Consider the following 15,071-nt stretch of genomic DNA (forward strand, 5'->3'; position numbering starts at 1 on the left):
TTAAGGAGCCGAATCATTTAAAAATGTTTAGGCAATAAAAATAGCTGCTAATTAGTAACGACAGAGTTCAACAACCGTTAGTTCAATTACTCGCTATCTTAACTGTAACGACTAAGCGATTTGTAATGTTTGGTATCGAATGTAAACTTATATCATCTGAACAATCTAATCGGAAACCAGTTAAAATCGAGTGTGTGTATATAATTGTAAAAATCACCAATTATTTGAACACCGTTTAAATAAATATTTATCACGACTGAAAAGTCAAGTGTCGTATGTACATAAAATAATATAACAGTACTTGAAGAAACGTGTCCTTTTCGTAGGTCAAAAATAAGCGATTTATCTATTAAATATGATCATATAATGGAAAAATAAACAGTTTTTTATTAGTTTATTAACCTATGCAAAAGCAGTCGGCGTTTTACATTGATTTCTGCGTACAAAAACGAGGTGTTGAAAATCGGCGTTTTTTGTACTATATTTTGTAAAATTGTTTGGAAAAGTGATAGTTTTTACAGACAATCTTCTTATAAATTTTATTTTATAACTAGTCTTAGGCGGGCAATCATTGACGTATAATACACATAGATGGGCGTATGATTTTGATCGGAGATCTTGTCTTCACTAACTGAGGGGTGCGGGGGGGTTTAACTAGCGGGGAAGTTGGGTTTTTTTCCCTACGACGCAGCGGTGCCTACCTACCTACTAAGAGAAACTGTGCATGCGCCAAAAGGGAGACCAGTATAAGACGTGAGGGCGGATCTAGTGTATTATACATCAATGCGGGCAATAGATGGTTTTCAAATAACAATAGACTTCTCTATTAGTGTTCAAAGCAAGAGAGCCAAAAAGCATGGTTTTTCTAAGAAATTTACGATAGTGAACCATTTTTTTGTGCGAAAAGCATCCAACGAACGCCAATCTTTGTTTATAACACGGTAGATCAGTTAAAAGAAAAACAGAAAATGTTTTAACCCTTTGGTGCTGACGTCTTTTCTGCTGAAAGCCCGCCACGCTGAAAATTTCGCCAACATTTCCAACTAGAATTATTTAGAAATCTAATAGAAAGCAGGTATAAAAATTGTAGCTACAACAATATAAAATAAACAAAAGAAGTCTACTAATGAATATATTTTTCCAAAACTAGTTCCATCTTCTTCATTGTTGTTAAAATGTAATACTCACAATCTAAATGCCAAGCCGCAATATAAAATACTTAGTAATGAGTATAATTTATAACCTTTATAATTTATAACAGCTATGGTTATAAATTCAGAAACTCCAGTGTAAACGTCTTTATAAACGTTGACAAATGAATGACACCGATTACACGACCCATGTTCAATGCATTTTTTTTTCAATGCTACATGAAACGGCTTAGCGGGTAGTATTCTTGATTACTTGTTTAAAATATAACGCCTATCGGCGTTTTCAAGGCTCATGGACTTGTTGGCAAAACGCCGATCGGCGTTGCTCAGCATTCAAAGGGTTATTAAACCTTAGCAGTCTTTTCGCACAAAAGATGGTTCACTATTGTTAATTTCTTAGAAAAAACGTGATTTTTTGCTCTCTTGCTTTTAGAAACACTAAGGAGCTGTTTATTGTTATTCGAAAAGCATCCTTCCTACGTCGATATTTGCTTATTAGTATATTCCGTATTTTTATAGAGCCGATTTAGTGTTTCATTATTTATAAGAGAGTTGATTATAATTACTAAACAATTAAAATGACAATAATATAAATTACAAGCCTCTGAAATATTGATTGTTTTGTTTTGAAGTTATTTTTTAAAGTATATTGTACTGATCTAGATTCTAGAAGTACTGATCTAGATTTGCAAATATGAAATATTCTAAACTCCAAACTAGAGTTGGTCCACTCTTTACTCCAAACGGCTATTCAAAAAAAGTACACTTTTATACGAAACGTATTCAATAAATACAAAGCATCTGTCTCATACGAAAAAAATACTACCTGGCATGCAAAAGCTTTCCTAAGAACCACTTTCAAAGATAATATACATAATTAAGAATCCATACATCCGCTAAATTCTCAGAAAGTTCCTACTTTTTTTTTTGCTAAACGGTTCTGTTTGAAAAATATCAAAGTTTTGAATTCACTACACACTTCTCAAGCCTGTGAAAAAAACAATATTTAACCATGACAATGCATACAATCAACGAACAAAACCGTTAATTCCAAGACACGAATTTACGATAATTAAGAATGATTACATGACACTTGTGTGGCACAAAATCGACAAGCACCTCATAGCGGTCATTTATCATAATCTCAGCATCACAACAATACATTATGCATAACTCATTATTTGCAAATTATCAATGCAAGACTTGCACATATCGATTGTATTAAATATCAATCAAAAAAATTAAAAGAATTATAAGTCTAAATACGATTTCTCATTATATTTTAATTCGAAACATTGTAGAATTCAACTGGTTCTCCATTTACAGTGTAAATGATACGTGTATAAAACTGAAAATGTCATTGAAAATACCTAAAAAAATAATGTATACATATGTATGTACGTTGTATTGAATATAATGTATGTTTGACGTGTAAACAAATGATGCAATGTAATGTAATGCAATGCGTAATGTAACGTGTAATACACAATTATGTATTATATGAATTTCAAGAATATTATAAATTTATAGCAATAAATGTACATTGAAAGATTAAAAACGCACTATAATTTAAATTACATGCTACATTACACATTTCACATAACAGAGTCTGATAAATGTCATATAATAAATATTTATATAATATAATATACAACAATGTAAAAAAGAGCAAATGATCTGTGTCAAATTGATATTATAATATATACATATATATAAAAACGGACGCGATGTGGGTATGTGGGTATGTGCCAGACCGTCGACACACAGCCAATCAGAGTCAAGTGGTCGAGGAGAGGCGGGTAAGCGTGAGAGTGGGGAAGTGGGGGGAGAGGGTGGAGCGTCATGTGACGTCAGGCCGAGCGACGAAAGGCACGTGCGACGTTAATTCGTGTACCAATTCGCTATATTTTAATTCGTGTATCAATACCTATCTCTGTACATCCTGTCTGTTGATTTTTCAATTAATAAAATAAAATAAAATAAAAAATAAATTCCTTTTCAATACACTAGTAATAATATATATAAAAAAGGACGCGATGTATGTATGTATGTGACGGACGCGTGGAGACACAGCCAATCAGAGTCAAGTGGTCCGCGTGGTTAAATGGTCGAGGAGACGCGGGATAGCGGGGAAGTGGGGGGGGGGGTGTGGAGAGTCTGACATGTGCGACGTCAGACCGAGCGACGGTTGACGTCAGCGACAAAAGCGTACACACATTCACGAAGACACATACACACATTCGTTCATCATTTGGTGAACGGGTTGGATCGGTGAGCGTGTAATGCGCGCACTCAAATTTTCATTATTAATACGTGCGCGCACGCGCCATCAAATTACCTTACACTATATAACATTATTTTAATTCGTGTATCAATTCCTTTCCGAAACCACCCGTTGAAATCAACGGGCACAACACTCGTTAAGTAAGGGTACCATTTATCGGTCCGGCAAATAAAAATAATGCCCCTTTTTAAAATACCTCACACGACAGATACGGTTTTCGCCCGGGAAATCAAACGTCAAAAGGGTTGCCAGTAAGAAAAATGAATACCGACCCTAACAACCTATTCTTAAATAAATAAATAAAGCCAACCCTAACATAACCTAACCTAACCCTTAAATAAATGTGTTCGCTGCTAAGATATTACGATTATCCAGTGAAAATATAACTAGTTATGATTTCACTGAAACGTTAAATTTTATTTTTGTTACTGGCAATCCTTTGACGTTTAATTTGCCGGACGAACGAGATTACTAACAGTGGTATTAACATAGTATTAACAGTGGGAAAAATCCCAAGTGAAAATACGTACTTTTGACTTTTGATTTGAACTGGACGACTACTTAGAGAGATATGAAAACTGAAAAGTACTACAAATGAAAGATAAAATACCCGACTGTAGATTCCAATATTCATTTTGAACAGAAAATTAACAGATTTTGAGAAATCGACCGAACAACACCAAGATATAGAAAAATCGCGCGATTTAAAAAACACATATATCTCCGAATCTCGAGCCAATCAACACTTTTTATTACCAGATTCGTGTTCACTGGGCATAGATCTATAAGAGAAGTCATATCTCGTCCCTGAAACATTTTTCGTGTCGAACAGTGTAATTTGACATAAAATGTCGTTTTGACATTTGTCGTGCATTTTATTTAACAGCCGTGCCAAAAATACTATCCCGTTGAGTAATAAAGTCGAATAGTTTGAAACGGTCGATAAGATATATATTTTTAATATGAATAAACCGATGTAATTTATTTAATTACAACAATCGGGTTGAATGCACTCTGTATGTAGTATGCACGCTAAAATGGCACTCGAAATATAAAACATGCAATTGTTTTTGCATATTTTAATATTGATTTATAATAATTAATAATTAATCTAATTAAAAATACCTACATTTTTATCGCGACAAAAATTGTACGTGCTTAGCACCATGATTTGCATAAAAAAATAAATAGCATTTGTACCATTTTAATGTATTCAATTTATTGGTTTGTTCAAATATCAAACCATCACTTCCAATATTTGACCAAACGGTGTCGAATGAACGACTTTCCACGATCGATTTCCATTTGAAAATGTCGAATAAGATTTTATTACAAACGATGTACTATAATACATTCATGGCGTGGCAGAATACAGAACTACATACAATACATATACAATGCATTACAAGCGGAAAGAGCAAAGAACGTTTTCTATTTAGAATTGTACAAGTTAATTTTGAACTATGAATACACGTGTATGCAAAAACGAACTGTGATGAGGTATCGTGTGCTACAAATAAAAAAATGTCGCAAACAATTAGATTATAATATTATTTTTATTTTATTTTATTTCATAGAACATGATCGCTCCAAAGCGACGAGTTCACTTAAACAGATACAATACAATTAATCAACATACATTAGCATTTTATACAATGCGAATTCAGCATATCTCGGTCGTTAAGCTTCTGCTTAGCGTCGAGAGGCGCCGGGTTCGATCCCTGGCCCGGGCCTCGAATGAAAATGAATTGTTCAGAATATGCTGTTGGTCAGACCTGGATTTGTGACTCCAGGTTGATCGTTTTCTATCAGAGTTTGCCAATTTTCTCTGATTTCATTGTTGAAACGGTTCCCGGAAAAAAATTGGTTAAAAATCCTTCCTACCTACTATGTCACCACTATTTGAAGTATGATTTATGTACAATTCATAGATGTGTCGTTAATTTGCGAGTTTTTCAGTGTCTTGTAATTCAACGACGTAATAAAAATGCTGCATTTGTAATTGTAATTTTACAGGAATCGGTTCAATGAAAATCAGAATAAGAGAGATAATGAGAACCTATAGAGCAAATTTTATAAAATATAGAGTGAATTACAGGCGTTTAAACAATTAAAATCTGATATGGCCAGATCACGGCGAACAGGTTAGAAGACAAGTGACAACGCTTGCTTGACGTTGAATAGACGTCAGGCAAGTCGACGGGCTCGAACTTTTAAACGCGTTGTATACGATATTTTAACTCCAACGTAATGGCAGACGATACATTAACGTATATTGATGAGCAAAATGAGCAATATGGCAAATTATGAAAACGATCGGTTAAGAGTTAAAAAAAAATAAAAAAAGTCGTCTTAATTGTAATAGTAAGTGAAACGTAAAGGAGGTTTGTAAAAAATTGCCAAACTCTAATAAGAAACGATCGACCTGGAGTCACAAACTAAGTTCTGGCCAGCAGCGGTACTCTATTGGGACTGGAACCCGTGACCACTCTGCTCGAAAGCATAATATGCTAACCACTAGTCCACGCCGCTGGACATGGAATTTAATATCTGTTAATTATCATATACATTTGTATACGTATTATATTGTTCATTGCATACTGTACATTGTATATGTATATATTTACTTATTAATTTGCGATTCCGTTTTACTCTTTATCATAGACTTTTTGTTTGTTCAGATAACAAACTCAGATAAATGAAACTGCACACAAACTTTACAATCACTAACAAATGTAGTATATACATGTATGTAAAAATATACAAATAATAATAAAAAAAACCTCGAAAATATTCCATCCTTACTACTAAATATTAAATCATAAAAATATATGTCACAAGGTTAGCTTATCTTAACTTTCAAGTAAATCATTATTTTGAGTGGTTTTATCAAAATCATTTTATCTAGTAAATTATTATCAAATTGTTTCCCATGATTGTCATTTGGTTGAATTATAACTGGACATGGTGTTTTTTTTTTATATATCGCACGCTAAGTTTATGGTCGATTGGCAGAACATATTTATGTATTGGTGAAATATAAATCATTTTTGATTGGAAAAACAATGATCGATAAGAATTATTATTTATTCCTCTGCAGATTGCCTTGGAGAAAATCGTTAATTTTAATGGTCATCGCTGTTATTGAAGGTATAGAATTCGGTTCAGTATAGATTTGTATATGGAGTAATTCACCCTGTAATTGCTTCCAAAGAAGAGTAATTCAGCTGAGAAGTTTAATTTTAATTGGAATCGGTTATGCCAATTAAATTATGCAATAAAAAATAATAATACAATTATAAAACCCGAAGTCGAAATCCGAATCGGAATCGGATAATATGAAAAGTATGTATTTTTACATCGCGTGACGTAAGCAAAAATGTATGTTTAATTTACAAAACACAATACCCACAATTATGTATAATCTAAATAAACCCCGGTCATTGTCCTCGCAAACTTGAATATTATAAATTACATATATATTAAATTTAAAACACCTCATTTGTCAGCCGTCGTGGTGTACTGGTTTAAAGCCCAGTCAAGCAACCGAGACAACGAATTAATTTAATTATTCATTTATTATGTTCGGCTAGCGTTAGGACACACACACACACAGAGAGAGAGAGAGAGATATAGAGAGAGATTACCGTCTTTATTACTCAATTTAATAATGAGTAGGTAATTATTTGGGTTCACGGAAAGATGTACTAAATTGCACTGAATAGTAGCGAAGTTTGCACGAATCCCTGAGAATGTTCAATAGCATATAGGTATATCCTGATAGCATTAAGCTATGCATAAAAGTTTACCATTATAACTAGAGGTAGGACCGGAAGCGTACCGTTCTTTGTTTATTGTTCGCCGTACATTGTTAATTTTTATGATGAACCTGTTTCTTTGCACTCTAGCTTTTTAGTTTGCTCTATTTCCTGGAAAATAGACCCAAAACGCCCTGTTTCCTGGAAAAAGCACGCTTCCGGTCCTACCTCTAATTATAACAAGAGCCATCGAGTGGCGTGCGCGAAATGTGCGACGCACACAGGCGCCACACAAAAGACGAACCCTGTCACTGAACTCGATTTTCTGAATAAAACATGCTTATTTTCATATAGTTTAATTTCGTAAATATTAAAATAAACATTCATCTAATGAATAATTCAGATTGTGTCACCTTTTTCGAATTGGATTATTGTTTTATCCTTTGCTTTCCTCTCAAGTAGCACATAACATTTAAATATTCACAAATTTTTACATTGAAAATTATAATATACAGCATTGTTAAGCACATGCAAACCACTCTATCTAAATTCATATCATTACTGACATTCAATTTCCTAGTTTTGAAACATCTGAGTCTAAATTAACAGGAAAATCAACTGTAAAAACAACCAATCCTCGGGAAAACTGCCAGTCATCTACTATGTAGATAAATATGATTAGCATGTGCAATGTTAAAACGTACATATGTATGTATATCAAATGTTGTATTTAACCCATTGTGTGCTTATGAAAACATATTCCCACACAATTATGATAAATTAATTGCTTGTTATCTAATCTAAACAATGCATTAATGCCGTTAAATAGCCTCGATGACTTATTAGATCGTTTAAGATGGTGGATCTTCGGACTTTTACATACGAAAATCCACAATATATGTAAGTACAGATTAAAAGTGTCCTTATAAGAAAGAATAGTGCACTTTATATGGATTTATGCACATGTAAATATTATTTAAATATAAATATTATAAGATCTTTAAGTTTTGAATGACTTCCAACAGAATGCACACGCTGTTGATTATGTCAATAACCTTAAGCGATAATAATAACTACGAGTGTATCTCCAATGTGGTAATGATTATCCATTGTGGAATAGTTTAATATGACTTAATGCGAGTAATATAATTGTATTTATCTTAATTGGGTCATATGTATTATCAATATCGGAAAATGCTATATGTATGCGTAGAACTTATCAGAAGTAAGAACTGATTTGAACTAAGCCAAGGACATTGGTTTTAACTGGTGGTTAGCATATATGCTTTCGAACATAGTGGTCACGGGTTCGAGTCCCACTGCTGGCCAGACCTTGGTTTGTGACTCCAGGTCGATCGTTTCCTATCAGAGTTTATCAATTTATCTGATTCTCATTGAAACGGTTTCAACAAATAGACAACCTTTACCCATTTTCTCGCAAATCTCGAGTTTTCAGCATCTCGAATTTCACTGATTCGTATAAAATGGTGAAAATTTGTCCATAAATGTCTCGCGAATTTCGATTTCTTCAGCATCTCGAAATCTAACGACTTAAATATAAAATAAAAGAGAAAAAAAATGCTCCGAAAAATGTAAGTTTATCAATAATTTGTCAAAAAATCTATCCATGGATAAATAATATAATGCTTTGTTAAAATTATTCTAAAAATTGGATATCTATGTTTGTAATTGGCCAGGAAGGCGCATTGGAGTTTACCTGTTAGGCCTTCTTGGTATATAAATAAAATAAAATTAGTTTCGTTTAACATGAGCAATTTCTAAATCTCATGAATTTTTAGTACAACTTTGAGGCAATACTGTTGATTTACTGTACACACCTATTAGGCCTTCCTGGTATATATGTATGTGTAAAAATAAAAAAATAAAATAAAAAAAAACACATTAGATTGTAATTGTTCTAAAAAAGTTGTGTCAAAATGTTCTAAAAAATTGTTCTAAAAAATGTCAAAAAAATATATTCATATTTGATAGAATTAGTGGGGAAGAAAAGTTAGAATATATCAGACTATTGAATTTGTACCAAAAAATAATAGTTTAGCGAAAGATTTTCGAAATGACATCGAAAGATCTGTCTCTGTTAAAATCAACGCTATAGCAGATGTCGTAACTAAAGACCCTACGAAAGATAACAAATCTCAGGTCAACGACCTTAACAGACAGACACAGCTTAAAAATTTGCATCGTATACCAATTATGTATATAATATTTCAACTTTTTCAGGAAAAAGTACAAGGATTGATCAAAAAATGGAAGTGAAGAGTTGCGATAATTATCTATTGGATGCATAAAAAAGTAGCAAATGCTATAAAAACTAAACCTGCACGTTTCTGCATGAGTATTTTCTGAGAACAGGTCGTATTTTGAGAAGTCTTTATCGACCAGTTGCATCGTGCACTTGACTTGCATCTTCAAAACTAAAATTCCATGACAGATAAACTTCAAAAAAACCGAAAAGCCTTGTAAAATCATTGTATACATTTATCACGAACACAATGTGCACTCCTTTAGAATCAATCAAACGATACAAGTCCATAGAATAGTACACAAACCAGTTAGTTGCACATATTCGAGATGAAAACAATACAATACAAGTTCAGACAATGATGGAAAAAACCTACAAGGCAATTACTCACACACACACATGTACGTAGAATAGCGAGCAATCAAACTCAGAACGTACTGTTGTGCCATTTTGTGCATTCGTCCCAAAACAATGAGTCACCGTTTAAAGACGATGGGATTTTGATTGAGAGCAACGACCCGCAGAATGCTCATCTCTGGGGAAACAATTTCATTTGTATTGTCACATTTGTGTGGATGGAATACCACGTGTACGCAATTTGTAGGCAAATATGTGATTCAGTGGTTGGCGGTTAACGGGTTCAATGTCGACCGGTCTCTGTCTATTTCGCAATGAAAACATTTATATTTAGGTGTGTGTACTCACGGCTTGAGAAGCGATGGCCTGTTTATTTGTAGAGACAGCTTTTCTGCACGTCCGCTCAATACTAGAACTGCCGCTCGACTGGCGCCAAACATTTCCGCGTAAAAATACAAATGCGTTTGCACTAAAGATATCGAGTTAGTACTAGTGTAGTAGTAGTAGTAGTAGGGCAATGGAAACAATCAGCTGACCGGTTTTGACAGTTCGCGCTCATTCGAATTCGATCAGTGTCGCCAACTTACTTTTTACCAATGTGTTTGTTTCCGTTTTCGGCAGAGGGGAAATACCACAGTCGCTCTATAGTCGAACCAATTACATTTCATTTCAGTTTCGCATTGCGTTTTGGTCAAGAAATACAACATTGTTCGTGCATACATATATAGGGTTATCAGACGTCCCGATTAAAGGTCTGTTCATACCTAGTCAGCACGTACCGACTTCAGCAGGTATCCGGCCGTACGAAAAGTATTCTTTGGTACATTTTGTATGGGTATATTCATACCAACCGTCACGTTTACGCCACGGCAGGCTTACAGCAGTACCCGACATTTCCTGTTCATACCTTACAGCAACATCCGTCAACGTATCGTATCCGTTTTTTTGGCCATCGTGGAAATATACACGCGAATTACGTGCCATGAGTCAGACGCTTTGCTGTTTTGGACCAATTATCGATAGTGACAGTTGACAGCTGTTCAATCTTTCGACATGGTTTTGGCGCAAATATTTAAAAAAAATTTGTCCATCATCCACAAGCTCCTTATACAGTGTCCAAAACTCTCCTTCGGTTTTTCTATTTTTTAACATGGGATGCACATCAAAACGCCTCCGTGCTTTTTTATTGCCTTCTTGAGCTTCTTCTTCCAACAACAACGCGATTATACATAATTTTTCGTTCGATAAACGCCGAAACATTTTTGCTGTCTTGTATTCTGACGCGTAGCTACGAATGCACGTGTATGCATTCATATTGCAAGTACTCGACAATACGACGTAAGCAATATTGTGCCGTATCGTCATGGCCTCTAATGTATAAGTAAGCCGATTTTGCCTTGCACTCAGCCAAATTGCTGTAAACGTGACGTGACCGCGACGTGTAGGTAGATATGAATAGAAATGTAATAAAATGACATATTTGAAACGGAGTCGTGCAGTGCTGAAGCCGTGCAGTGCTGTTAAGTATGAACAGACCTTAATTGGGATTGTCACCAGTTTTGAGTCTCGTGTCCCGGTGTCCCGAACAAACCTCTCGGGATGCCCAAATGTCCCGGAGAAAATGCCCAAATGCCCAAATGTCCCAAATTTACTACCAGAGAAATGTTATATTAATATAAGTGGCTTTAAGGTCTGTTCATACCTATCCAGCACGACCCGAATCCTGCAAGTATCCTGCAAGTACGGACAGTATTCTTTAGTACATTATATATGGACGAGCATGAATGCGCAAATGCGCATGCGCGAATGGAGTATGAATACGTCCATATAATGTATCAAATAATACTATCCGCACTTGCAGGACACCTGCAGGATCGGTCTCCGTGACGAGACAGAATGTTAAATTACAGAAAACGCAAATATCGGAAGGCAAAGATCGAAAATCGAAAGATCTTAAGTCGAAAGATCAAAAAAACTGGTGCATGGTAAACGGTACATACTCACTTAATTTGCGCGAGTAGGATACAACAGGAACAAGAGGAACAGGCTTTTCCTCCCGTATTAATGTGCGCGCGCAGAATACGGGAGGATAAGCATGTTCCTCTTGTTCCTGTTGTATCCTGCTCGCGCAAATTAAGTGAGTATGTACCGTTTACCATGCACCATTTTTTTTTTTTGATCTTTCGACTTAAGATCTTTCGATTTTTGATCTTTGCCTTCCGATATTTGTGTTTTCTGTAATTTAACATTCTGTCTCGTCACGTAGACCTCTGCAGGATACGGGTCGTGCTGGATAGGCATGAACAGACCTTTAGGCGTCATATTGTTGTCAAGTGACGATGGTCCACAGACAATCCTAGATAATTTTAGCATCAGTCGTATTTGATGCTTGGTGCTCGACGTATGTCCGATAAAAACTTCTCTGTTTTTTTTTATATTACTCGCAAGATGGGCAGCATGCATCGGTAAAAAATTTCAGTGTTATTAGTCATATTGCGATCACCCAAAATACAATTTTTGCCATGGAAGTCGCGAATACGGAATATATGGCACTCGAGTTCTCGTTAATTTGATGGACTTTTCGGCTGGCAGATGTTCCGTTATAGAGGTTTTAGTGACTTTTCGGCGAGCGCTTTGTGACCAATATAGTACGGTGACACGACAACTCGTTCACAGATTTTTCGTAAACCGAGGATGCGCTCCAGGCATTACGTATACGGCCATCTCTTTCTCACCCCGTCTGTTCACCAAGATCTCGTTTACTATGCCATTACGTATGCAGCCATCTCTTTCACAGACCATCTGTTATCGGTGAACAGACGGTCTGTGACATATAGACAAACAAATGAAAAAGAAAAGAATAATAACTAAGATATGACTAAATAGGATAATGCATAATTAAATATAAAGTGATATAATATAATTTGATAGAGAATATATAATAGAAATAGAAATGGATCAATCAATCAAGACTCTCCTAATGGCAGTCCTGAATTGATGTAAGGAAATACCGAATAAATCAACCTCATTCATATAATATAATATCTCTATTATGTGTGTCTGCCTGTGTGTGTTTATATTCATATGTATTATAATTATAGCCAGCAGTATGGTTCAAATAAATAAATTTGCAATGTAATTTCTTTTGTCGTAAGAAAGTTTTACTTCTCGTTTGAATCGCCCCTCAAGGCTTTACGTTCTTAGTAAAATGTCCATTTGCCGTGGCCTTGTTGAAGCTAATATTTTATTGGCTTATGATCTGATCCTCGCTTGTTACTAAATCTGAAAGCAACCGCTAAGTGCTGTCTCACTTAGCGGTTGCTTTCAGGTTTGCTGACTTGTTGTTCAAAGAAATATACGCCTATTCATTGAGAATATCCGGATATGCTCATGTAATGCATAATTGTTATATTTGAGAAAAACAATAGTTAAAAAAAACCATAAAAATCCGGATTTCGGTTTTTTTGAAAAATGGTCAAAAAGCCGGTTTTTCGGTTTCGGATTTAGCCGGTTTGGAAGCCCTACATATGTACATACATACGAATAGAACTGTAATCACTGGTGCGTGTGACATTGTGATTCTATAAACAAATATGGCGATAAAACATAAGACAATAAAATAAAATTATTGCAGTTTTCCCGTGTTAATATTATCATTAGGTAACAAATAAATTAATAAATTTGCATTCAACATTAAATGTGACAAATTTGCTTTATGTAACTTTTAAGTAAACTTTTCAATACATATATACATATATAGCGAGCACACATTTATTTATCTTTTATAGTGAATATACATATGTACATATGTATAATTTATAATTATATTATACCTTCATTCACTTTATTGACCTAAGCGAAATGAAAATTTATGAAAATTTTTAGTTAGCTTGTTGCGAACATAAACATCAAAAAGATTTCCCAGTAAATAAAAATACAATTGAAACAGTAGTTAATTGTAGTTTAATATTATACATTATATTTTATATTTCATGTTTTGTCTCAATAATTTTCCTTATTGCTCTTTTTAATAGTTTTCTTATTATTAGTAAAGCTTTTAAATTATATATATGTATGTACATATAATATAGAGCAGTGAAAAGGAAAAAAATACATGACCCAACTCCGAAATTGTCTCATAATAAGACTCAAACTCCAACTACGAATTTAATTAAATTTTTTAATATCCTGACCAGGGGCTTCATTTAGGGGGGGGGGGCTGGGTTGGACAGCCGCCCCCGCTAGATTTGAATGGGACTATCCCCCCCCTAGAAAGTCATTCCTTACTGGTCAAAAATTTTGCCCCCCTCCCCCTAGGAAAAGCTGAAATGACGCCCCTGATCCTAACTCCTTTAAAGTTGAACAGCCCTAGTCATTGACGGAAACACTAATTAGACAAGCACACATTCACATATTTTATTTTTATTTTTACATAGATATATACCAGGAAGGCTTGACAGGAAGACCCCAATGCGCCTTCCTAGACAATTAATTAAAAACAATGCAGCATTTTTATTACATAAATCACTGTATTTCGAGAAGCTGAAGAACACGGCATTAACAATTAATTAATTAAGCCATTGAGACATCTATGGATTTTTTATTTTTTACATACATATATACCAGGAAGGCCTTACAGGTAACCCCAATGCGCTTTCCTGGCCAATTACAAACATTGCAGCATTTTTTATTATACAAGTCGATGAATTACGAGACATTCAAAAACTCGGAAATTAACGAGATATCTATGAATTGTACATAAATTTTATTGTACATCAATCTCAAATAGTGGTGACATAGTAGATAGGAAGGATATTAAGCCAATTTTACCGGGAACCGTTTCAACAATGAAATCAGAGAAAAATTGGCAAACTCCGATTGGGAACGATCGACCTGGAGTCACAAATATCCAGGTCTGACCAGCAGCACTACAGATATACTCAGAAAAATTATTTTCAATCGAGGTCAGCTCATGGGATCGAACCCGGCGCCTCTCGATGCTAAGCAGAAACTTAACGACCGAGCTATGCTGCTGGCTATTAGATTTGTACACATTTTTTTACAAATTGTACATAGATTAAATACGGAAGATTTGTGACAGCAGGTAGGGTGATTTTTTTGCCAATTTTTGAAAGTTTAAGAAACTAGCAAATGAGCATACATAGATATGTTCATACGTATAGAATATTATATATTCGATTATCAATGAGGGCTAGATGATCGTTAAAGATGTGAAGATGATTCGTTATTCAGCTTCG

At 34.6% G+C, this 15,071-nt stretch overlaps 1 protein-coding gene across 1 annotated transcript in view; it reads right to left on the reverse strand.

Moving 5' to 3' along the window:
- Positions 1–10,262, reverse strand: part of LOC143921399 (ATP-binding cassette sub-family C member 4-like) — a 33,417-nt gene extending 23,155 nt beyond the window's left edge. The window contains exon 1 of the mRNA XM_077444701.1: positions 10,162–10,262. The gene's annotated coding sequence lies outside the window, so the exon portion shown is untranslated. The remainder of the gene's footprint in view (positions 1–10,161) is intronic.
- Positions 10,263–15,071: the final 4,809 nt, after the last annotated feature.

The sequence above is a fragment of the Arctopsyche grandis genome, chromosome 13 (assembly GCF_051622035.1).
Source record: "Arctopsyche grandis isolate Sample6627 chromosome 13, ASM5162203v2, whole genome shotgun sequence".
Lineage (NCBI taxonomy): Eukaryota > Metazoa > Arthropoda > Insecta > Trichoptera > Hydropsychidae > Arctopsyche > Arctopsyche grandis.